General features: G+C 42.9%; 1 protein-coding gene across 1 annotated transcript in view; it reads right to left on the bottom strand.

The window, feature by feature from the left end:
- MAMDC2 (MAM domain containing 2) overlaps nt 1-23147 on the bottom strand; it is a gene marked incomplete at its 5' end in the record, with an annotated part of 62221 nt that overhangs the window by 38606 nt on the left and 468 nt on the right. The gene's annotated exons all lie outside the window — the stretch shown is intronic.

The raw sequence follows: 23147 nt of genomic DNA, 5'->3' as shown, positions 1-23147 counted from the left end.
ACTGCTGAGGCAGCCCCTAAAATGCTGCTGCCTTTACTTATGGCCACTCTTGAGTAATCCACTCCAGGCGAGAAAGCAACCGCAGTGACTCATCTTCTGCCCCAGCAAGCTTCATCCTGGCCTAGGAACATGCAATGGTGAAGATTCAGCATCTGCAACCACAAAACCTGCAGCCAAGGAACACATCTATGTTGAACATCACAACCACCAGGTCCATGGCTAATATTTCCTGGAGCTCTGCAAAACTGCATCTGCCAGTTAGCCACTTCAAAAATCAACACTGGTGGCTTCAATTTACCAGGGATACTTCTAGGCTTGCAGTCCTGTACATCGTTCCTGCCTGGCAGGCAGCTGGTAGTGACTGTGGATGTGTCTGAGTGTGTACAGGCAGACAGCCAAAATCCACAGAACTGGAGAACAGCGTTTTTAAAGGTTTGTCAAAATAGCCCCACGTTAGATAACTGTAATCTCTAAAACATCTCACACACATTTTAGGGGAATGGAAAGTAGTTGTACATTTAATCCTGAAATCTACATTTGCCATTTGATCTTTAAGTATAACCTGCTGTACTGTCACATTCATTAGGTACCAAAACCCCTAAATCCAGAGATGTTTGCCAAAGGATTTTTCATTCAAGTGTAATGCCTCCAGCTTCCTGTCTCTTTTCTTCAAGCAGAAAGTACACTTCAAATGATACACATCCATACCCTGTGGCAGAGTATATCTACCAGAAGCTGGGGGCTCTGGTCATAACCCTACTCCTACGAGGGAGCTCCTTTCGACAAACGTGAATGATGGCTTGTGACCGAGTACCCTTAAACAGAAACTGTTAGAACAGACAAAATTAAACAAGAGGTTAATTTCACAGCCCAGGAAGCCTGGAATTCAACCTATCAAGGCTCCTCTGAGCTTTGTTTATAATTCTTCAATTATTACTCTCTATCCCTTTTTGTTGAGTAGATAATTTTAAAAATATGAAATGCTACAAATCAAAAGGCAGGAATGAAAGCTTGCTCTGTTGTTTTGTTTGGTTTGGTTTGGTGTGGGTTTTTTTTCCCCCTGGAAACTTGCATGTACTTATTAACCCCAGAATGACTTTCCAGTTTTATACAGGGACTGTAGAAAATTGCACATTGATAAATTTACTGCTAGTCTCAAAATTCAGAAGATCCCAAAGAGTTTTACAGGATGCTGTGGGCCTCTGTGGGGAAGGGTTGATGCCCTATTGCTCCCTCCCTCCCCTCTGTCTCAGTAGCTGCAGTCTCTAGTACCACTGGAAGGAGATCCATTTGGAGATGGAGTCCAAAGACATTTGGAATGTCTTGCTCAGAGAATGATATCTGTAAGGACCACCTAGTATTGAAAGCAAAAGACACCTCCCTGGGCCAACTCCAGTACAAGCGAAAAAGAAATGGATGCCAACAAGTGATATCAATGTTTAGGCATTAAGAGAGTAAGGAGCCGGTATTTTGCTTTCCACAAGGTATCTAATTGCTGACTGTAATCAACAGTGGTCTGATGCATTTTAGCTTCCCCAGGCTTTGTGTTTAAAGCAGCCACTCAAATTCTTCCTCGGGACTAAGTCCAAGTCAGTGAACCCCTCATACTTCTGAATTCATCTCAGGCCATCAGATGTCACCCTGAATATGTGCAGGGCTCTGCCATCCGTCTGGCCCCATCCACTCTTCATACATCTGTCATGTCATGGTGGCCCCTCTGCCCCCCCTCACCGGGCAATGGTCAGCAAACAAATTCCTTTAGGCAGCCCCTTCACACGCTCCCCAGCTGTCCTGGGACACTTGTCATCGCAGATGCTCAGACTTTATTCTTATCACAGGCCCTAAATATTTCCTTCTTTTTTTTCTAGATAACTTTGGAAGTGAAAAGCTACTGAAACTTTTGGCAAATTTTAGCACTTAATGGAACATCCTTCCAGTGAATATCCAGTACTATCCTCAGGCATTTGCTTGCAAGGGCATTTAGCATACCCTGGTTGAGATATAAGGCACATTTATCAAGACAGAAATAGCACTTGAGATATAAACTGGTCATTGGAAAAAATCTACCAATCTGACCCTGCCAGTCCATGACACTGTTTCCTTCAGGATATCCTCACTGACTCCCATTTCACTGCCAAAGTAAGTAAAAGCTTGTCAAAACTTTCCAAAGTATTAGAGTTTCTAGGCCCTCATTAGATTTCCCCCCCACCGGCCTCCCCAACGGATTATTAAGGCTATTAGGCCTCACTCTACTTACTTTACATCCAAAATATCCTACGGTGATCACACAGACGTTCACAAAGCTTAGGTAAATCTATAAAACACCATATAGATTAACTTGGGCTGCCAGATTTCATGGGGCACTTAACACTGCCCACTGGGAGCAGCTCCTTTGCAAATGCGCGCCCCAATGCATTGCTCAGAATGTCCCTGAAGGATCCCAAAACTCCCCGTCAGATCTGGCCCTGCATCCTTTCAGCTGGCTGTCAGTACCCAGCAGTGGCCGCAGATGGACACTCGGGGAAGAATTAAGTGCCAAACACGCACACTGAGATGCTGGCCCCTGCGCCCTCCCAGTCCGTCCGGCCATTTCTCATCCCGGGGAGGCGCCTGGGCTGGTTGTGGTACCGACTCCATCAACAGACCAGCCTCACCGAGCACCATGTGCCTTGCACTTATTCTAAATAAAAATAAACTCTGCAGAAAATAAACCCTGCGGAAATAACTTTCCTCTATCTGCCAAGCTTTGTGTGGTCTTTCTAAAAACAGCCCTTAGTCCAGCTTTTCTGAGAAAGCCTTTTCAGCCTCGTTCTTTGCCATAAAGTATATTTCAGAAGTTATTTGAGACAAGGCTTGAAGGTGTAACCGGAGTTCACGCAGTGTCAACAAACACGTTCCGCACCGGTCCCAACACATTTTCTGCACGTTTACAGCTTCCCAGGGAACAGCGAACTCTCTGCCGGAAAAGGATTTTTCTGCAGCCTTTTTGGGGGGAGACGGGGGCCAGCAGTGGCTGGGAGGGCTCCTGGTTGCCACGCTCTGCACTTGGCAGCACCGGCTGCGGTGCTGGCATGCCCGGCTGGCCACTGGCAACCACCCGCCCCATCGCCGCCGGTGTCAAGGAACACATTTTCACGTCTCAGACTGTCCCGGCAGCTGATCCCACCCGTTTTGCCCATCAGCCTGCAGAGACAGAAGCTTGTGCTGCCTGCAGAGAAAGCTCATCTACCGAAGAAATTCGCAGTTGTCCTTGCAAAGCACCAACAGACATCTTAGAGATCACTGAGGCAATTAACTCCTTATTAAACGTTAATAAGTGATTAGACTAGCTCCACAACTTTTATTTTGGGTTCATATTTCACACATACGCTGCCCATCTCTTAAAAGCGAAGGTGCAGGATTGCCTCTTCCAGCCTCTGCTCCAAGCTATAAACTCAAATGGCTCTGACGGCTGCTTGGCAACTCACACACAAGAGACATTTGCCATGAAACACGTTATCGGTGCAACTTTCTGACACGGTCTCCAGCCTCTCCCTTTACTGTGGAGCAGGAGAGAGACCCGTTTCCACAGCACAGAGAGGGTGAAAGTCCCAGAGCTGCTGCTCCTCCTCCATACCTCAAACGCTGAGAGTAAACTAGGCCACAGCAGTAGCAGCTTGCCAAGTTTTATCTTGGAAAACAAGAAAAATATTTTTGACCGTTGGGAACTTGGGAAGAAAAAAAAAGAAGATAACTTTTCAATGCATGATACTGAAATAACCCGTAGTATTGAGCCAGTATTCCTGCAACTGCGGTGCTCTGTGGGAGGAAAACTTTTCAAAAGGTCTCACACCCTAGTCTTCAAAAGTCTGGTCTCTAGCACTACCGAGAAGTTGATCCAAGCCGACCTAATATATGACAACCACCTAAGGCCAAAAATCTTCACATTGATAATTTAGGCAAATATAATTTCAGAGGATCACTGCAAACGAGAACTTTGCCATGTAGATTTTCTTTTTTTTTTTCATTTAAAAAAGAAAAATGCTAATGAAGGGCAGGATAAATAAGACACAATATGCAAATAGATAACTAAGTTTTCCTAGATTTTTTAGAAGCCAGAAAGCACACAATGCTTTAGACAGCAAGGTATTCAGCATGCAACACAAAGAAAGAAACCCAGCAGGGATATTCATATACAGAGTTACCTCCTAGCTTTTGAAATTGCTTTATTTTTCTTTTTTTTCCACAGGATTTTTTTTTTCCACAATGGCTTTTTAAAAAAGAAATCAAAGTCTGCAATACCTTTTACATTTTGCAAATAAAGGAGCTGTTTCTTTGTTATGCTTCTGACTCTCGGGCCAAAGTACAGGAGTATTAATAGTCAGGAAACCGGCCTCAAGAAATGCCCATGGTTGCCCTTGCAACCCCCTGGGAAGAAAAATGGCTTTGCTTCCCAACTGTTCTCAGACCCGTGAACCAAGCTGTTTCAGGAGAATCTAGACTGATCCCAGCAGGGGAAGCATATAACAAATTTTAAACTTGCTTTCCTGTTCTCTCTGCCACGTGAAGCCCAGTCAGAAGAAAATTAAACCCACAGAGCCTTGCAGAAAACAGATCTAACCACGTAGCTCAACTTCTGCTCAGCTATTTCATGAAAGAATAAACCTGTAGTTATGCCTTTGTAATTCAGTAGTACATGAGGGCTTCAATTCTGCATCTGATATAAGAGTGGGAAGAAAACGGTAACAACTGAAAAGTCTGTTTAATCATGGCCTGAGGGATTGCCAATGGACCGCTGGACAGAAACTCTCAAGCACAAGCTAAGTTACCTCTTGTGTTAACCAAAAAGCTGTGGCTGCCTGGCAGACGATGAGAAATGACCATCTGGCCAAGAGGCAGCAGCTCGGCAGGTCAGCGGCAGGCAGAGGGGCTGGCAGCTACCGCCTTCTGCTGTGCCTCGGTGGACATCCCTCAGCATTTAACGTTTGCTCTTCAGCACGGAGGAGACATGTCAGAAGGGGGAGCTGCCAACCTCATGTGGACAGGAAAGGAGTCCCCTGGTGCAGGACCTGAGGCAGACATGAGCATTCCCTAGGACAAATTTTCATGGTTAAAACTGATAAAGGCACCCCTCATCAGGCAGTCACCTAGAGAACACAGCGCGGAGGCTTGCTATTGCTGGTGTGACCCGCATACTGCATAAATGCGGTGTCTCCTGCCAGGCTCACTGCCTTCTTTACTCATTCACTGAATCTTGAGGACATCCAAAATGCCTAACATCAACATTTCCTTCTGGGCTAAACTGATATCCCTTCTTTTCGGGGAAAAAGGGTGCATAGACATTTGATGGGACAATGTTTAGTAGGGCTTTCTTATTGAAGAACAACTGTGGGCCACTTTTTGAAGATGCTTACCCTTCTGGTGGGAGTTCCTGGTTGTATCAAAACAAAACTGGGCACACTTTGACAGTGTCTGGTTAACATTATCATTTATTTCTTCTGCAGAAGCAATGATGAAGGAGATTCCCATTGTCGCACAATGGAGAATCTGAAAATTCAAATTTTCAAATAAAACCACATCTCAATTTTTTAATGCCCTTGCACAACAGCTCAGAGTTAGGTGCTAGAATTCAGCCACAGGGTGGCCTTTCAGTAAAGATTTATTGAAAAGGAGAAATGTACTTTTGGCTCCAGGAGAGCTGAAACTTTGTTTTCAGTTTGTATACTGTCATATTGTGTATTAGTACGAGTGTTGCCATAGAATTACAACATATAGAAACCTGGGCAACCGATCATGCAAACAGACTTAATCCTAATAATGAAGTATGTAAACAAACCAAAAGCAAATTCCACTGCAACAAAACTGTACTCAGTAGACAGACTTGTAGTATATTTCTGTGCCAGCTATGAATGAAACATGGTAGCATAGCTGAATATAAAATTGAATTTCAATAAAATTCAGAGACTGGTACAGATGAGTCAAATATTAATTGCGATATTCAACTAGCAACCATTTGTTAACCCTTGAAAATTCTCAGATACTGAGAACTATTTTTGATACAAAGAGAGAGGGATTTGATGGATGGACTACTCGATGGATAAGGAATTGACTGGATGGCTACATCCAAAGAGCTACAGTTAATGGCTCAGTGTCCAAATGGAAACGAGTAATAAGTGGTGTCCCTCAAGGGTCTGAACTTGGATCAATGCTCTTCATCAATGACACAAGCAGTGGGACTGAGTACACCCTCAGCAAGTCTGCAGATGACACCAAGCTGGATGATGCTGCTGATTTGCTGGAAGGGAAGGATGCCATCCAGAGAGACCTGAACAGGCTTGAGGAGTAGACCTGGATGAACATCATGAAGTTCAACAAGGCCAAGTGCAAGGTCCTGCACCTGGGTCAGGGCAATCCCCAGTATCAGTACAGACTGGGGGAGTAAGTGGATTGAGAGCACCTGTGTGGTTGATGGATGGACTACTCGATGGATAAGGAATTGACTGGATGGCTACATCCAAAGAGCTACAGTTAATGGCTCAGTGTCCAAATGGAAACGAGTAATAAGTGGTGTCCCTCAAGGGTCTGAACTTGGATCAATGCTCTTCATCAATGACACAAGCAGTGGGACTGAGTACACCCTCAGCAAGTCTGCAGATGACACCAAGCTGGATGATGCTGCTGATTTGCTGGAAGGGAAGGATGCCATCCAGAGAGACCTGAACAGGCTTGAGGAGTAGACCTGGATGAACATCATGAAGTTCAACAAGGCCAAGTGCAAGGTCCTGCACCTGGGTCAGGGCAATCCCCAGTATCAGTACAGACTGGGGGAGTAAGTGGATTGAGAGCACCTGTGTGGAGAAAGACTTGGGGATACTGGTGGATGAAAAGCCAGATATGAGCCTACAATGTGCGCTTGCAGCCCAGAAAGGCAACCGCATCCTGCACTGTATAAAAAGAAGTGTGGCATGTGGCCAGCACGCTGAGGTAGGTGATTCTTCCCCTCTACTCTGCTCTCACCAAGACCCCACCTGGAGTACTGCATCCAGCTCTGGAGTCCACAGCACAAGAAAGACTTGGATCTGTTAGAGCAGGTCCAGAAGAGGGCTGTAAAAATGACCAGCATCCAGCTCTGGAGTCCACAGCACAAGAAAGACTTGGATCTGTTAGAGCAGGTCCAGAAGAGGGCTGTAAAAATGACCAGAGAGGGCTGGAGCATCTCTCCTGTGAGGACAGACTGAGACAGTTGGGGTTGTTCAGCCTGGAGAAGAGAAGGCCCTGGGAAGACCTTATTGCAGACTTCCAATAAATAAGAAAGATGGAGAGAGACATTTTATCAACACCTCCAGTGACATGACAAAGGGCAATAGTTTTGAACGGAAAGAGGGCAGATTTAGATTGGACATAAAGAATTTTTTTACCATGAGGGTGGTGAGGCACTGGAACAGGTTGCCCAGAGAAGCTGTAGATGTTCCATTCCTGGGAGTGTTCAACATCAGACTGGATGGGGCCTTGAGCAACCTGTCTAGTTGGAGGTGTCCCTGCCCATGGCAGGGGGGTTGGACTAGATGATCTTTGAAGGTCCCTTCCAACCTAAACCATTCCATGACTCTTTGATATTAAGTATTGAATGCATTTGTGGAGTAAGTTGGTGGGATAGGAGAATGAAGCAATTAGTATAAAGTATTTTATTACAATTGGTATTTCAAAATCAATTAATTTAATTAATGTTAGTTGAAAACGAAAAACATGTCATCACTGAAGATAACAGCAAAGTCAATTATTTGGAGTAATACCTCTATAATCAGTTTGATTTGAACCTGACCAGGGGGTAAGTTAATGTACTCATCTCCAGAATAACAGTCTGGAGCTGAACAACCCACCTCATTCTCGTTTCTGACACTTACTGAAGTTGTTATAGAGAAGGTCCATCCTCCTCCACATCTTATTGCTCTTTGGTTACAGGTGCTTGCAGACACGTTGCTGACACAAGGCTGTTGTTATCTGCTACAGATGATAGGCAGTAGAAGCAGCTGGGACAGAAAACTCAGTGTTTCAGAATTTTTAGAATTCTCTCATCTTTTGGGGGAAACTTTAAGGTTTTTTATTTGGCATTTCACCTCCATAAAATGTTGGAAGAGCTCAGGAGGTTAAAAAGCAGAGCCATGACTCCAGATAAATATAAAAATTCCATGGTGCATATCAATTCCTATTTGACCTGGACTCCTTCAGCATTCCTCTCTCAATAGATTTCTAATTCTTTCATGACTTGAGACAATCTCTGTCATTCTAGAGTGTCATCCATGCCCTTGCAGGGCTCTGTTTCTTGTAGCTTTCTGGTAGCTCAGTGGACAACAGTGACCATAGAAGCACTAATGGAAACCAGCAGCAGGTTTCCCGTGCACATCATGCAACCTCCTCGGCAGCGCGTTAGTAGAAGCACCAGTAAAATGTACAGACCCACTGTGCAGGTACAGCCTGCAAACACCTCTCTCCAAACGACCTTACAGCCTGCCTTCTTCCATCAGGACAGGGTGATGCATTATTATGTGGGCCTTTCAGACCCTTCCCTCTCATGGAGCTTCCTGCAGTGCAATACAGGTCATACACGTGCTATATAAACTAGCATGATAAAATCACCAAATTAGGAAAGGCCTCAAGAGGGAAGTTCAACTAGTACAGATGCCCAGCAGGCAACAATTTAACTTTCCAGCAAGTTTCAAAGATTTTTTTTTCCCTTTTCCACAGAATCATCTGAATATCTTCAAACTGTGGATTTAGTAACTTCTATTGCTCTGGGCTTCAGCTGGAGCTCTTCCTTTCTGTCTCGCTTTCTCTCTCTCGAGTATCAAACAGAGACACCTAAGCTGACAAGTGGGTGCCACATGCAATCTTGCAGTAAGCAGGCAGGTTACTTCTCTTAAGAACAGTAGAATAATCTGCAGGCTGACTAAAGGCATAGCAGTGAAACGCTCTTTTAGATGCATAACTAACAGAAAACACAAAATGGTATATCAAAATGAAACAGCACAATAGCTAAGCAACTCTGGGAAGGCTAACTAACAGAAAAAGATTTAGCTGACCCAGCACAGGAAAAGATTATTGAAGTCCTCTGCTAGTAAGGGGTATTTGATCATGTGACTCTATTTTTGGCTTCAACACCCACCCGCTGTGAAGTCTACTCCAAATTCATGAGTGCTTTTTCATATAAAAACAAACACTGGTTACAGCTCTTCACTTTTTACCTACATGTGGTGGTCCAAACTACACACACCACTCATCTTACTTCCATATATGACAACTTCACTGTGCAAAGTTGTCTCTTCTTTTTCAAACAAATTACAGTGACTGCCCTAATAACTCTCCAGTTTGACACTTGGTTTAAAGTAAGCACTGGAAGTGGCTATATTTAGAGAACAATCTGGTATTGGTATAAATCCTCTCATGTTTCCACTTAAGCATATACGAATACTCTTGGCCAGGAAAAAAAGCCCTCTGAAAAAGGCCTTTTAAGAATTAAAATGCAAAGCAATGACTACGTAGGAACTAGTAAAGATTCATGTGTTTGAACTCCTCCTGCTTGTTACTAAACTGCAACTAATCTTACACAAAGCAAAAGCTTAATTAGCACTGCCTAGCTATTTGTATGCATATTTAAAGCGTTACATCACCCTGCCTGAATTGCTAAAAGCAACAGCTTGAAATGAAGGACTCCTATAGCTACATGTAAGTTTTCAAGGATATATATGAAGATGTTAATAACTGGTTTGCTGACAGTAAGTGCTGTGAAGCTGTATATGCAACTGCAGATGCAGATGCTAAGCAAACCAGTATACTGACACGGACTTGTAAGCAAACTTTATTCTGCATACTCACAGGTTTTATCATGGTGTGTGCCCTGGACATTATCATACCTCCAAGGCATATCTCTAAGGGAAAAAAACCCTTCACTTAAACATTTATTGTTGCTATACTGGGTACACTTTAAACACCAGAATGCTTGTATATGCAGCTTTCATATGCACGTGTACTGTAGCACTCAAGGCAGCCTTTACTTCCCTTTACAAGAACTCAGGAATTTAAACAATCACATATTAGTTTACACTTATGGAAACCATAACCATTGATATTCTGGTTACGGGGAAGGCTCCAAATTTGTTCACAGCTATGGGAATATACTGTTGCTTAAGCTATGGCTCAAAGCCTGAGCAGTACTAAAAGCATCTCATTTTCTTGCTGCCTGTATTAACTATCTACTGAACTCTTAAGGATGGCACCAACTGTAGTGCTCTATAATGGAAAATTACTCACTGTAGAGTCAAGGCAAGATATAAAAACAACGGCATTATCCCAGTTCTGCTACAATTTCTCACTGTTGTTCTGCCATAATCATACAGGACAAAACTGGTTATCGCCTGACACTTGGGTACTCAAATATGATTTTCCTGGGATGACAAAAGTCTCAGTAAGATTGTGAAGCATCGTGTGACACATGGAAATGTGTCTCCAAGTCTCTAGTCTTCTGGTTCCAGCCTCTACTTAGAGCTTTGAAGTTTTTGTAACTGCTTGCCACAAGTGTGTACATGTTTAAAGCAGTGAATACACTTCTCTGTACACTAGGCACCTGGCACATGGGGAAAGAAGAGAAAAAGGGATTTGCTAAGAGCAGACAACAGTAATAAATACAGATAATGAACTGCAGGTCAGTTTGGGAGAATTAAGGCAACTATTTCCCAAACTGATGCAAGGTAGACAGTGTAGACATCTACGCCTGTTTCGTCATGTGCCTGAACCTATTATGATGAGCTGAGAGCAACTCTAGAGTCCATACCCACTTATTTGTCTGCCTCCGTGCTGACTCTGCTAAACAATGATGCCAGTTACAGTCAACTCTGTCATTGACCCTAAATGAACTCAACTCACTTTGGCTAAACAGCTGTGAGATGAACCTTTTGGTCAAGGAGGTTCATTTGCAGAATGATCTGCCAAGAGTGATTAAACAGAGTAGAGCTCTTTTGCTGAAGCTTCCTCAGGATAACAGCCATGTGTAAAACAGCACACACCAAAGACAAGAAGTCTTCATTCCTAAAATCATAGGAAATGATGAAGAGCAAACCCTTTCACAAAATGCATCAGAGTGTGCTATGCCTCAGCTTATCTGTTTTCCGTGAAATCTAGCAGCTACGAGCATTAGAAAACCTTAGCTACATGATAAGCAAGCCCCAAAAATATTAGTAATGTACAAGTTCTCCATATTCTGTTAACAACAATTAAGAGATCCTTCATCTAACAGGGGACCTACAACAAACTCATTTCTTCTCTTGAATGAGGGTACAGAGATATCATATATGCATATACAGAAATGGACTCAGACGTGTACACATACATGTGATTATTCTGCTCAATTCTTACCTTAAGAAGTACCAGAAATTCTCATGTTCTTCCTTGTGGGTGGAGTTCTCTCTGAAAGGCCACTGCACTAGGTCTTTTTGTAGGTTGCCGTCAAAAATGTGAAGATACCACAAAATTGCAGAATGGTTAAGGCTGGAAGGGACCTCTGGAGGCCATCTGATCCAACCACACTGCTCAAGCAGAGCCACCTAGAGCCAGTTGCCCAGGACCATGTCCAAGCTGAACAGTCCCATCTCTTGCAGCCTTTCTCCATAGCACAGATGCTCTAGTCTCTTCATCATCTTCATGACCCTTCATTGGGGTCTCTCCAGTATGTCTATATGTCTTTTGTACTGGGGAGGCCAGAACTGGACACAGAACTCCAGACAGGGTTTCACCAGTGGCGAGTAAAGGAGAAGAATCACCTCTCTTGACCTGCTGGCGACAATCCTGCTAATGCAGCCCACCACAACATTAGCTGCCTTTGCCACAAGGACACGTTGCTCATGTTCAACTTAGTATTCACGATGATGCCCAGCTCCTTTTCTGCCAAGCTGCTTTCTAACTAGTCAGCCCCCAGCATACATTCTGACACAGGACTGTTACTCCCCAGGTGCAGGACTTTGCAATTCTTGTTGCACTTCATAAGGTTCCCATCAGCCCATTTCTCCAGCCTGTTGAGCTACCTCTGGAGGCCAGCACAACCCTCCCATGTATCAGTCATTCCTCTCAGTTTCGTAACATCATCAGACTTCTTGAGGGTATTCTCTATCTCATCATACAGATAATTAATGAGGATGTTGAATAGAACTAGACCCAGAATTGAACCCTAGCATACAGAACTAGTGACTGACCTCCAACTTGACTTTGTTCCAGTGATCACCAACCTCTGGGCCGGGCCCAGCCATTTAGTCAATTCTCACTCCTCACCCCACCTCTGCTCATCCAGCTCATGCTTCATCAGCTTCTCTATGAAGATCTTACAGTTACAGAAAGTCAAACAAAGAAAGAAAAATAAACAGAACATCGAGGTATGTGAAATGTAAATAGGTGCTAAACAGATTGAAAAAGTTTCAAACTAAGACTGGAAGCCCTCTTTCCTTGTTCTTCAGATTCTCATTGGTTATAATGATACAGCCTCAGCAGCTAAGTTTCCAGCAAGAGAAGCGTAGACTTCATATTTCTAAACTGATCTCAGCTAGGGTTTTTATACACCAAAGAGGCAAAACAGACAAATTATTTTTTTCCCCTTTTAAAACAGTTTTTAAGTATGCCTTTGGGCATGTCTAACTGTCCACGTGCTGCAAACACCTCGGCTACAACTCATGTTGCCTTCCCCGTCAGCAACACAAGTTACCTTGCCTTCCCAGAGGAAGAAAGAATACTGTCTTGCAAATATCAATAGTAATAAAACCAATAATAATAAACATCATCATCACTGATGCCTCAGAAAGATTTTTAAATACAGAATACATTGTTTAAGCTCATTAGCTCTAACCTCCTTTATGAAAGGGGACACACCCCTTTCTTTAAAGGAAAATAAACCATATTTTCCTATTGTCTTCTTCCTATTGTATTGTCCTCCATTCAGGTTTTCTAGATTAAGTCCTTAACACCCAACACTGTATTTATGTATGCGCTTCCCAGTACATATATGAACTTAAGCAAGCCAAGAGATTTCTGAACACAGAAAGCATATCAGTGGCAACCCAAAAAATCCAGATGCTATCCACAATTTTATGGCTGAGATGCCTGAATACGCAGTCATTGCAATAAAGCTGTGCCATCCAAGACCTGCCATCATCCACAGCTGGAAATAAAGACCCAGGGAAAAGTCAGAGTGTTAGCTATAACTCCCCAAGAAAGTTAGCATTATTGGTTTCCAAAGGAAATACCCCCCAATCCAAATTATCATTACTTTGCAAAAAATATAAAGAAGAAAAATTAAGGCAGAACTCATGGGTTTGAACTCCTAAAGGCTCGGGCTTGTTCTTCTGAAGGCAGGACTACTGACTCCTGAGGGATTTACTGGTATGGCTCAACAGCCGCATGGACATAGAAAAGTATCTGTTGTTCACTCATCCTTTCCACACAATTTCTCAGATATCTCTTCTCTCTGCCCCATGCAATGAAGAATCTGTGTTCCCCAATTATAGCCCCTGGACTTAGGGCTCCTTTCCACTCTCCTATTCTCAACCTATGCCCAGAAGAACTGATGACTCTTCTGCAACATAACATCATGGAAAATAATCGGGGCACTTCAGTCTGCTACAGCATAAAACACATGGTCCTGTGCTCCCACTGGACCCTCCAGTGCTCACAAGTCTTGCAATATCCATGAATGCTTCAACACAGAAGTGACTTTGCCTTAGAGCTGCCTATATATATATAAGATGAGCCTGGGTTCTCACAATGAGACACCAACCTTATTATCTAACCCTGGAGTGAAGGGACAGCCATTAAAATGATGCTTGCAAGCCTTCTGAATTTCACAGAGTACTCATCCTACCTGCTGACACCAGCCTTCTTCAAGGGGCTTCTTCAGACATGTTGATGATAGTTACTGAAAAGCAGAAAAGTATGTCCCAGGCTGGAAGAAACATGGCTCAGCAAACGTAGAACAGGCCTATGAGACACATTTTCATTGCCTGGGTCTACAATGTCTACAATTTCTACAAAATATACAAATGAGTCAGGGAGTAACATTAGACAACTCAGTTTACCCAACTACACATCAGCTGAGGATTTCTACTGCAAGTAGAAAGTGCTTTGTGGAGCACTTAGGGCTTTACTGAAGAAAAGTGTTTACATAGTTAATCTAAACCTTGTTCTTAGATGCAGTGCATTAAAACATGATCTTTACTGTTATTATCAGAAAACAGGGAAATCTGCTTATCACGGTGCAGGTAGGATTGTCTGGCATCCTTACCCTCCAGGCACAACTTTTTGCCACAAACTGGTCTGCTCCAAACCTGGGTGCAGTAGCAGTTCCCTGGACACCACTGTCACACAGAAACGTGCTTTGACCTTTATTCAACCACGAGTACTAGACAAGGCAACAGTCTTACGGTATTGATCAGTTGTGATGAGGTAACACCAAAAAAAAAAAGATAGGGAATCTGAATAATGAGAATTATTTCCTTGGGTATCTTTGCATCTCACTATGGTTTTGTATGCAACAGCTGTAGTCTGTCCTTCCATTTCTGTAGCTCTTCCTGCAGTTTAAATATGAAATACAGTTTGTGGTCCAGCAAATTTGAAGAACCTCATCAAGTTACAACAGAGCCTCTTTAAGCATTTTAATGGTTCGCTAATTGAAAACTGTGAAGACTCTGTTTCCTAAAAGACTTTGGCTGATATTTCAAATGGAAATCTAATTACCATGATTCATGGGTATTTTCATACTAGGACTTGCAAGGTTTTCAGAGCACAGCAAAGTGTTAGTAACATGTAGCTCATAATTTATCAGTGAATACATCTACTTAAGACAACATTCAAAGTACACCAACACAATCACCCAGACTACTAGAGTTGTCTAATGTACTGATCTTGAGCTACGTGTGCCAAAAGCCACATAGTGTAGAAGAAACACCCTGTTAATCAAAGAGCATTTCTAAAGTGGCAGGCACTAATATTGTCATGTAAAATTGCAGGAATCTTTGGCTTGATTACCATATGAAGGAGTATAACAGACTTGAATCTTTGGCTGCCTAGAATCACATGGAAGGAGAGGGCAAAACATCCTTACTCTTTTAAACAGGGGTCATGAAATATGTTAAAATTATATAAAGGCTTGTAGGCAATCAAAGCACGGTATGAAGTTACATGGATGACTATGCTGGGCTTTTATCTGGCCTTCTGTAACTTTACTGCTACAAAGTAATATGAAGACAATAAAAACTGAAAGGAAAAAAACTTAAAGGAAAATAGCTCTTTTTTTCAGATGTAACTGCAGAAGTTTTGACCCCATTTTATAAGCTTAATCAGTCAACTAATTATAGCATTGCCTGTACTGCTCTTGCACACAGTGGCTGGGGATAAAAAATCTCAGAAGGTAATAAAATGGGAGGAGAAAAAAAAAAGAGAAACACAAGACAACTAGTTGTAACTGGTTTTGGTTTATTTTTTCAATAAGCTTTCAAAGATTTTGACTTGATAGCACCTTATATAAGATTATTAGGGCATTTTCAGGCTGATTCTATTACAACTCTCAACAGTGTGCACCATATGCAAGGTGAACAAGTCTTTTTTACTAGGAGAAACACTTCTGAAATGTCTGTGGTCACCCTTCAGCACAAGTGCAAGCTTATTTTTCCTGAGCACAGATCATAATCCACGCTAGATCTTGACCAAAATTTACACTGAGAATTGAGAGTGCTGAAAGTACCTCCCCTTGCTTCCAAAAAAATGAACTGGCAAACAATTGGCTCTCTTCTTCATTTTCAACATGATTACACATGTAGTATAATAAGCGCAATGATCACAAAGTACTGCCTGTCAGCAGTTTTACTGCTCTGTAAAACTCACACCATGCATGTGCCCTGAAATTCCTAAATAGAAACTTCAGGCAGATTCATTTAAGTCTCTCATTTTTTCAGAAAATTTAAAATGTATCTATCTGCTTTCAGCAAGGGATTTTGCACATTTCTACTTGTATTTTAGGACACCTCAACAATATTTGAAAAGTTAGTATCCATCCTGTTCACAACAGAAGCCGAAAACATATTCTTGTAACTTCCTACTAAGGCAGAAGGTAACATTACAAAGCTAGACCCATTTCCTCATCCTGGTCCCTATCCAGCTCCATCAGAGCGGCTGTGATTTCAGGTGGGAAACCATACCTCAGCCTCCAGAGTCCAACTGAGACATGCCCAGATCCCTGCAGCCTTTCTGGGTAGGCTGTGCAGCAAACACATGCCGTTGCACTGGATGCAAATTGAAGCTAGCCCAGGTGATCTCCCAGTGAGCTTGAAGGCTCAGCCTGAGTGGCTGCCACACAGATGCACAGCTAGTTTTTCATCTAAATATGCGGCATTTTGAGATGTGGAGCTGCAGCATGGTTTTCAGTAAGCAGGGTTTACAGCACGATATCGGTGCTAGAGACTCACACGAGCTGCTCTGCCCTGCTAATGACTAACAAACCTCGTTACCTGGAGGGAATCAGTTTTTTGTCTGGGGTTACATGCAAGTTATTTGTTTGACAGGTGATTTGGCCTCCACCACCACCCCCAAACACTCTTTTCATTGAATTTCACTGAATTTCACTGAATTTTTAGAGTTGGAAGGGACCATAGAGATCATCTAGTCCAATTCCCCTGCTAAAGCAGGACCACCCAGGGCTTGTCAGAGCATGTTACTCAGGACTGCATCCAGGCGGGTCTTGAACATCTCCAGAGAAGGGGACTCCACACCCTCCCTGGGCAGCCTGTTCCAGGGCTCTGTCACCCTCACCGTGAAAAAGTTTTTCCTCATATTCAAGTGGAACCCTTTATGTTCCAACTTGTGCCCATTGCCCCTTGTCCTCTCACTGGCAACTACTGATTTTGTCCTCCTACGGTTTTGCTTGGGTTTTGTATTTTTTTTTTTCCAAATTCTAGTGGTAGTTCATCTGTTTCCAGTTGATTTCATGCAAAACAAAGTCCAGCCTGTTGTCAGGAGTTGCAAGTATATTCAGTAAACTTGAATCTTCTAACAGCCATCCTCCCTTTCTTGTGGCCCCCCCCTCCACGGCTCAGTGTAAAATGCACTAAAATAGCTTGTTGACTCTCTAAGCACTGAATCCCTAACAGCTGTATGTGAAAATAGTACACTTCTGAGAACGTTACTATTTTGTGGAGGAGAGGAATGCTTTGAAACTCATCTCTCGTGCAGTGACTCACTGATAACAATTTAGGATTCATTTGTTCTCCTGCTGCAAATGGAAAGGCAAGACTTATCAGAAGTGCCACGCACAGGCAGCTGCTGCTGAAGCCCTCAAAAGATAAAGTGCTCTTGGCCATCCTATTTTGCACAAAACCTGCCTCTGAAAATGAGCAAAAAGTATGCTACTAGCAGTAATTTGGGCACAATTCAGTGACAATGCTATTGCTCCTAATCCTAGGACAGAAGATAAACCTGGGCAAGCAAAATGTCTCATTTCCTACTGCTATCAGCAAGACAAGGGAGAGGCTGAAGCAAGGCTGAATGCTACTCGCACATGGTACTATTAACCTGCTGGTGACAGACTGAACAAGAAAATAGCAAAAAGAAACAAGCTGCTAGCACAAGAGTAGTGGCTGAGTAGTCAAAGTGGAGTGTACAGGAGAAATGGCACCAGAGGTGAAGGATAAATAAGAAGAACACAAGTGTCTAACTGTACCAGAAGTATGTGAGAGTAAGCGGTATTTTCTTCCCCTCACTGGGACTGACTAGGATGGACAGTTCTCACTCCAAAAGCCAAGATTTTTTTTTCCCAGGAAGACAAGTATGTTAATTATCAGATTAATGCAAAACAGACCGTGTGCCAGTCCTAATGGCTTCTCCACTCCATCAAATGGCATTTGGTGCAGAGATGCCCAGGCTAGAGGTTTGGCAGACCCAAACTAATAAGCTTCCATGGCAGGGTGGATTTATCAGCTGAAAACCTTGCCAGCAAGTGGGCATTGCGGTATGCCAGCCTGGTTCTCCTCCAGCCAGGTACAAGCTGGTGCAAGCCTCCCTGAATTACCCTCTACTATGCTCCCAATTATATAGGTATCACGAACACGTGAGAGCCTGGCCGCCTCATCTTAGGGTTGTACAAAGCCAGCAACGCTACATCTTTTTTTACGTTTTCAAATTGCTTACTTTCCCGCGTACGGGCAAGCGCTGCAGACAGATGGAAAAAAATCCTGGGGCTCCAGACGTGCCAGTCTGCCTGCCAGTAGGTTTGAGACTGAGCACGACACCGCACGCCTCGGATAGGAACTGCATTTGCTGTGCAACAAAACCCAGGATCACCAGGGATTACCTGCTTCATTACTCTGCCTATTACAACCAAATGATGTGGCACTCGAGATGAGATGGCTTAGGTGAAAAGAGGTCAGTTTTAAAGTCATATGGCACAGTGGTAAATACAAGCTGTTTAAATGGTATGCAGACCCTGTTTAGATTTGAGATTCCTTATGCTGCAGCTCTCATGCCTGGCTTATCTGATGGCCTGGGATGGCTGCCCTGGCTCTTGAAATGATTTTCCATCTTAAAGCCATTTCAAAGTGTAGCGATATGATAACTATGTCCCAAAAGACAAACTTCAGTTTCCTGGTGCTGTTATTAGTGATGTTGCTTGCTTGCCTCCTTACCATAAACTGTTACCTGATGGATGCCTGTTTTGAGCGAACCACAGAAACAGAGTCTTGGACTGATGCAGAAAAAAGTAGGCATGTTTTAAGGAGAAGAAAATCAGGCTATTCTTATATCTATTTCATAATTTATTACATCACTCTTCTGAATGAAATCTGTTTCTTTTTAAGGATGAGCCTCCTTTGGATTACTGCAGAAAGAGAAAATGTTATTAAAAGCCCCTAAAATGCATGCGATTAAGATATATCCTTGGAGACAGGAGATTGGAAGTAAAACACACTTTCAGAATTTTAGAAGGAGAGAGCAACACACAAAAAAAATACACCTTTGAAGCTGCTAATGACCATAGGAGAGCCAGATGCATACAGCTGTATCAACTACCAGTTGATACAGCCACGTAGCTCATTATAGGAGACTGACGTGGAAATTTACTCGACAACACTCCACAGAAGAGCAGAGGTGATAAGGAGACAACTGTACAAACCCCACTCCCACTACTACTAAAATAGCTCCAAGCCCGTTGCAGCTGGCAGCATGGCCACATCTAACGACCCTCACTTGCTTTTTTGGAGCACGCTGCTGCTATAAACAACCGCTGTTCCCTGCAGCTTGCAGTGGCAACAGACAAATTTCTTATCTAGTGCTTAAATCCAGCCAAGCAGATGCAGCACGGCATACTCCATTAGTGCAAATCTGAGCCGACAGGCCAAACGCACGCTATTTGTAGCGCTACTAAACTGGTTTCTGCTAAAATGAAGGGAGATCGAGAACAAAACATACCCATAAGCACAGGCACAGAAAATGCCGTACAGATATTCTTGGCAAAAAATGTAAACATTGTCCAGAGTCACAGAAAAGATGCGCCACAGTTGTTGTGCCTAATGAAACCTATCTGTGATCCTGCCGTGAGCAGGATGTTCTTACAGTCGGGTCACGGCTCGCTCTGTGCTGGACAGGGCTGGGGGGAAAGACAAAACATGCCAAAATCCAGCCCTGCAGGATGGCTGCAACTCATCTAGGGCTGTGTTTACTACTGCCATTTCCAGTGGGTCTGCACAGCTTCATTTATCACTCAGGATTACTGCCTATTACACAGAGTACCTTCCTTTGTCTAAGAGTTTGTTTTACACTCACAAAGCACATGTACCCTGTGAAATAAATGCCCGATTTGGTTAAACAAAATCTCAGGATTGCTTGATGAAATCCTATCATACAAAGCTTGATGGTATGTATTAGAATTAACCAGGTCTTTCCCTTGCAACATGTATACCACTGACACAGAAGTAAATTCCTGTGGAAACCAGCCTCTCTGCACCTGCAAAGCTTTATGTCCCAACAAAAATGGGACGTGAACTCATGCTAAATATATCTCTGGGTGTTAGTGGTAAGCAACATGGTATTCGAGCTCCTCAACTGTCTCTAAATACCACCGTAGTGATGAATATGGATCCGCTTTCTAAATTTCTCATCCATTAGTTGGGTCCAAGGAGTTTGATCTTTGTCTTATATTCTGTACCAGGATTTTAAAAAATAAATCAGCTGTTGCATGAATGCAAGAATATTTGTGGTAGCATACCTACACCTCTGAAATTAAAATGGATCACTGATACCTTGTTTTATGTGTCCTATCAAATCACTTAATGCTTGCAGATCTTATCACTGGTCCATTGATCACACACAAATTCAGCTGTTGCCCACCAGATTTCAGAACCAGAATTACGTTATGATGCCCTCTTCCTGAGCAACAACTTGCTTGTGTTTCTTGTGTAGCTGGTATCCTACGAACCTCCCCATCATGAGGCACATCACGTTTGCATGGGATTTCCCAGCTTACACCGAAAACAGAACTGGCACATTAGGAAACATGCTGCCTCAAGCACAATGCTCTATTTACCCAGCCTGGGCCGTGACCTCAGCTGGGTGTGCTTCTCAGTCTTAGGTAAGCTCGCAAGAAATTTATATCCTCAGCTGTTTCTGTATTTTACGTTTTTCTCTGCACAGTGAGTGTCTGCTAAAAATCATTATAATTCTAAAATCCAAACGCTGAGTTAGCAGATGACTGACTTAAAAAGCTGACTTGCTTCTTGTACCCCACAGACACTCACTTCGTTAGGGCCTAATTTGCCAGTCTTGAGTAAGGCACTAGAGAGTGAAACAGCTATCTGTTTTAGCATCGACTATTTTGGTTTGATTTTCCTTTTTGGACTGGACCCAAATGAGCCCCAAAGTGCCAGTCAGTTACAGGTATCCAAACTGCAGCTAAAAAAAAAAAATTAAAAATATCAAAACCAATTGTAAGATTTCTAAAATTAAAAACAAAAAACTTTCTCTTATCCCAGAAGTACCATAATACTCACAAGAAGCCAGAGACATGTGAAAAAGCAGTTGAACCTTAGAAACCTACTGGTTTAAATGGGAATGCACAGCTGTAAACAAAAGCAAAATTTAGCTTCAACTTCCTCTCTCTCTGCCTGGCCCTTCAGAGTATACAGGCTTCATTGGCAACTGAGCAAAAAACTTTCAAGTATGGAGTGGAAATTTCTGGGCAGGATTTTAGCTTTATTTACATCTTGACAGTTTGGCACAAGACTGCACTACTGAGAGATTTATAAGATGAAAGAACTTGCACTGCAAGTCAGATAATCCCTGTAAGAGATTTGCTGTATATAGGTCTATATTACAAACAATATTTTAAAATAATAAAACAATTTTGAGGCAATGCAAGGAGAAATGGAACAATTCAAAGCTAGGCTGCCACTCCCATCCTTAAGTTCATTTGTTGTCCCAGTAAATTACCACATGTACATACACTGACCTGCAAATACCAGGGCCCGGTGCTGCCAGAAAGAACATGGTTTTATTAGATAAAAAAGAGAGTCTGAGGAAGACTGGTTTTGTACACCTGCTACATAGATTTGGATGAATTATTTTCAACTAGATTTAGTTAGGATTCTATGAGCGCACTTCTGAAGAAGCTAATACCTTGTGTGCAAAATGTTTGCACAGAAAGATTAAATTACAGACTGCGGGAAAAAGGTTTATAATGGAAATACTGACAGAACTATGCCTATTAAGAGAGCTGCTATACCACATATTCTCCCAGAGTGTAACAGCTCCGTTATAGATCCCTGAAAAACAAGAGCTACCATGACAGCAGTTGTGTAACCACTGGTATGCTTATGGTCACAGAGAAAAATCAAACTACAACAACCAAAATAGTGTTCTGTGGGCCAAAAAAAAGTAGGCTGATGCTGATCCAAATCTCTGATGAAATTTCCCTGTTTCTTGAAGCACCATGGATTTGCACAACTTCATGCACATCCATTTCTGCAGGTACTACTCCCAGCATCTCACAGTCCCTTGGAGCTGAATCAATACCATGTGGCTCCCTGCTAATGACAAGCAGGAAGCGCTGCTCCCGAGACAGAGGGCTCAAGAGCACATGATGTTAAAAGGCATAGCTGGGAAAGCAGAAATCGTTACTAAATTTCCACTTGTATCTTCAAGAAGATGGGAAAATCTATGTGTATTTCATTATCGACTGAATAACAAGTGGAACGACAAAACTGGACTAGCCAGTTTTGAACAGAGCACCAATGAGGGGGAATGAGAGGTGTCTATCTCTTTGTACGTGTACTCACCTCTTCATTATTGTTTGCACCCGTTTTGGAGCTTAAAAACTTTGAAAACATATAGCCCCTTTCACTGTGTGAGCACAACTTCCACTTTATGAATAACACTGTAGCCAAGACATAACCAAAACTGAATTATATTACCCAGTTGTAACCATGTTGTATTTAGTTTTGTTTAGTCTTTGGTTTGTTCTTACTGATTCTGTGGAAAACCAGGAGCCTACACTAGAAACTTATCAAGTAAGAGTTAAAGTAGCACAGAAACTCTGTAGAGTGAGTGGATTTTCTTCTCTCTTTCAAAGGCAGTCGGTCTTAGTAAGTCTAATACAACTTAAAGACTAATGCTTATCTTTTTCCTGCTGATATGCAGGTACCATAAACTGGAGAAAAGTCTCAACTGAATGTGGTGTAATGATACAAAGATTGCCTCCTGCCTTGAAAATGCATCCACTTCTACAGCAGAGCCCAAAATATATTCAGAAAAAAATAATAAAAATGCAGCTTAATAGGAATTTCACATATGTGTTTTTTTCTCGGAAGAGGGCAAGTTACCCACAGCAAGCTTGATAACAGACACCTTTTCCCAACAGAAAGTAGAAGAAAGAGGGAGGAGGTTTCTGAGGCATCCTGCAGAAACCTGTGGAGAGACCCGTGCCGCCGGGGGGCTGGAGGGGGGGTTGCGGACGCCCCCCCGGGCCGTGCCTGCAGACCAATCGTCGGGGGGACAGAGCGAAACCCCGCACGGGAGGGGTTCGCGGGCGGCCGTGCCCCCGGGACAGTTGCGGTGCGGGGTGTACCGCAGGGTGCTCCCCCGGAGAGCTGGGGCGG

The sequence above is a fragment of the Calidris pugnax genome, unplaced genomic scaffold, assembly GCF_001431845.1.
Source record: "Calidris pugnax isolate Ruff unplaced genomic scaffold, ASM143184v1 scaffold360, whole genome shotgun sequence".
NCBI classification, from domain to species: Eukaryota; Metazoa; Chordata; class Aves; order Charadriiformes; family Scolopacidae; genus Calidris; species Calidris pugnax.
This window is presented reverse-complemented; position numbering and strand designations above follow the sequence as displayed.